The following is a 3,752-nucleotide window of genomic DNA, read 5'->3' as shown; positions in this document are numbered from 1 at the left end:
AGCTCCAGTGGGCTGGGAGCAGGAGGCAGAGCTGGACCCCAAGGTTGAGGGGCTTTCACCCAGCCCCTAGAGCCTGGCACTTTGCACTTGGACTTCAAGCCTCCAAACTGTAAGAGAATAAACTCCTGTTTGTTAAGGCCATCCTGTTTGTGGCATATTCCTGTCAGAGCAGCACTAGGGAACCAGGACAGTTTACTTCCGTAAAGATTGACAGCCTTGAGAACACAAGCTTGTGAATCTTCCCAGCAAAGCTTGTAGGCAGACTGAACGGCAGCACTATTTACAATAGTTAAAAGATGGAAACAACCTACATGCCCATCAGCAGAACAGTGAATGACCAACCTATGGTACACACACATACTGGAATGCTATGCAGCACTAAAGAATAATGTAGAGTCTGCAAACCACTGCATAATATGGATGAACTCGGAGGACATTATGCTGAGTGAAATAAGTCAATCACAGAAGGACAAATACAGTATTAGTTTGTTGTTGTGGAAGGTCCAGGAAAGGTTATATATGGAGGGAAACTTTCTTTGTTGATTGCCAGGGGTGGGAGGGGAGGGGTAGGAACACTGCAAAAAGTGACCCATGTCCCTTTAATTTTGTGTATTTCATTGTACATAAATTATATTTCAATAAAATGCATTTAAAAAAGCTTGTAGGCAGGACCTCTGTGCTAGATCCTTTGCAAATCTTGAATCAAATAACCTTCAAAACACTCCTGTGAGGTGGGTCCTGTTACTAGCCCCTTTATGTATGAGGAGACTGAGGTCCAGGGAGGTTTGGGACCTTGCTCAAAGCCACACGGCTAGAAAGTGGAAGGATCAGGATTGAAACCCGGCCAACGTGCCCTCAGTCCACGTGCTAAACATTTGCACTGTACTTGATTAAATTCATAATAAAGTAAGAGCAATCACTGACCTGAAACGAGAATCTTTTCTCAGCAGATTCAGCACCTTTTGCCCCCGGGAAGCAAACCTGGAGGTGAGAGCCCTGAAATGAGAGCCAAGGAACATGTGACCGAGAGCAACACACCTGCGAAACAACAGAAAACAAAACCCACTGCTGTGGAGTCGATTCTGACCCACAGCGCCCCTAGAGGACAGAGTGGAACTGCATCACAGGGTTTCCAAGGCTGTCAGTCTTTACAGATGCAAACCCAAAGCAAACCCAGTGCCTGGAGTTGATTCCGACTCACAGCGCCCCTAGAGGACAGAGTGGAACTGCACCACAGGGTCTCCAAGGCTGTCAGTCTTTATGGGAGCCGACTGCCTCATCTTTCTCCTGCCAAGCTGCAGGTGGGCTCCAATCAATCAGTGACCTTTCGGTTAGCAGCCCAATTCTTTAATCACTGTGGCACCAGAGTTCCCAACACACCTACAGGACCTCACAAAGGACTGTTACATAGAGTGACATGTTTATATATTTACTTGTTTATTTTCTCTCACACTCCCCCGGCCCCAGCAAAACACCAAATCCGTTACCATGCAGTTGAGTGGATTGGGAGTCATGGCGACCCCATGTGTTGCAACAGAACTGCTCCGTGGGGTTTTCTCGGTTGTCATCTGTGCGGGAGTAGGTCACCAACCCTTTGTTCCTGGGCCCTCAGTGTGTTCAAACCAGCAACCTTTTGGTTAGGAGCTGAGCGCAAATCATTTGTGGAGAATATCAATCCCATGAGAGCAGGCTCTTTGGTTTTTTTTTTGGTCACTGCTGTGTCCCACAAAAGCAACAACAAAACCAACCATTTGCCATCAAGTTGATTCCGATGCATGGCAGCCCATGTGCGTCAGAGTCGAACCGTGCTCATGGGGTCTTCACGGCTGTGACCACGACTCATCCACCAGCGTGCCATCCTGTGGTGGCTGTGTGTCGCTGGGAGGCTGGGGGCTATGCCACCGGTATTTCAAATACCAGCAGAGTCACCATGGTACACACAGACGCGGAAGAAAGAAGGGGCCATCCACTTCTCAAAGAATTGGCCGGTGAAAACCTTATGAGTAGCAGTGAAGCTCTGTCTGATCTATTAACGGCACAGGACCGGGCAGTGTTTCGTTCTGTTTGTACACAGAGTCGCTGTGAGTCAGAGTGGACTCAGTGGTACCTGACAAGAAGAAGCAGTGAAATACTGTGACTTTTTGGAGGTACATCACCAGGACTTTTTTTTCTGGGGAGATCTGACAGTTCGGTTAGTAGCTGAACGCCTAACGGTTTGTGACACCCAGGAACATCTGTATTACAGAACAGGGCCTGGCAAATCATCGTGATTCAGTACATGAATGAATGAATGAGGGAGTGAATGAATGATATGACCTAACACGATGTGCAGATAATCTCCTACAGAAAGTGCAGGTGCTTCTCACGCAGGACGTGGCCGGCAAGACGTGGCAGGGACAGGAGGCTGTGATCCCGCCTCCTTCCCGGCTCTTCCTCTCCTCCTCCTTGTCTTCCCTTCGTCCCGCCCCCTGAGGACACGATGGGTCAGGCCCCGTGTCGGGGAACGTGGAGACCTAGAGGTGGGTCTCACCCCACTCCCTGTCCCCTTCAAGTGAACAGACACAGCCCTGGGGAGCAGATAATGGCGAGTCCTCTTGGGGTGGTTAGGTTCTGCGGGTCAGCTCCGACTCATAGGGACCCCAAGTACAACAGAATGAAACACTGTCCGCTCGTGCGCCAGCCCCACAATCCTCGCTAGAACAGACATAGGTGGAAACGTATTGTCTCGCGGTTCAGGAGGCGAGAAGTTCAAATTCAGAGCGCAGGCTCCAGGCAAGGGCTTTCTGTCCTGTGGGCTCTCAAGGAACGTCCTTTCTTGTTTCTTCTGCTTCCAGGTGTCTTGGAAATGGGCAAGGATCTTGGCATTGCTCTTTCCCCATTTCGCCTCTGCTTGCTTCATAAAGTCTTTTCTATGCAAAAGAGACTGGTTTACAACACTCCCTATACTAATCCTTCCTCATTAATATAACAAAGAGAATGCATTATAACCACAGGCATAAAACCCAAACCAAACCTCTGCCATCAAGCTGATCCTGCTCACTGACCTTATAGCACTGAGTAGAACGGCCCTATACGATTTCCAAGGCCATGAATCTTTACAGAAGCAGACGGGCTCATCTTTCTCCTGTGGACCAGCTGGTGGGTTCAAACCGCTGACCTTTTGGTTAGCAGCCGAATGCATGAACCGCTACACCACCAAAAAAAAAAAAAAAAACCACTGCCATCAAGTCAATTCGACTCATAGCAACCCCTCCTTGGGTTTCCGAGGCACTATCACTATGGAAGTAGATTGCTCAACCTTCCTTCTGGGGAGTGGTTGGTGGGTTTGAACCACCAGCCTTCTGGTTAGCAGACAAATGCCTTAGGCACTACGCCACCAGAGCTGCTAATTACGGGTATAGGATTTACAACATGTGTTCTAGAAGGGACATGGTTCAATCCACAATAATGACTTCCAAAAATATCCCCTTCCTAATCCCTTGATCTCCCATGGCAAAAGAAGCTCCGTGAGAGGGATTAAGTTCAGGATTTTGAGATGACTGATTATCCTGGATTATCCAGCGGGGTTCAATGTTATCACAAGTTCTCTTGAAAGAGGGTGATACCAGATCCTGTCCAATTATTCCAGCTCATGACAGTTGGGAAGGAGCTGTGGGAACATTGTGCCTAAGGCATCTGACTGCTAACCAGGAGCATGGATTGTTGGCTCATGGACAGTTATAGGCAGCACAACAGGATCCCAATCCACAGAA

The sequence above is a fragment of the Orycteropus afer genome, unplaced genomic scaffold (assembly GCF_000298275.1).
Source record: "Orycteropus afer afer isolate SDZICR_OR568_19922 unplaced genomic scaffold, OryAfe1.0 scaffold01857, whole genome shotgun sequence".
Classification (NCBI taxonomy): Eukaryota; Metazoa; Chordata; class Mammalia; order Tubulidentata; family Orycteropodidae; genus Orycteropus; species Orycteropus afer.
Note: the sequence above shows the minus strand (reverse complement) of the source record.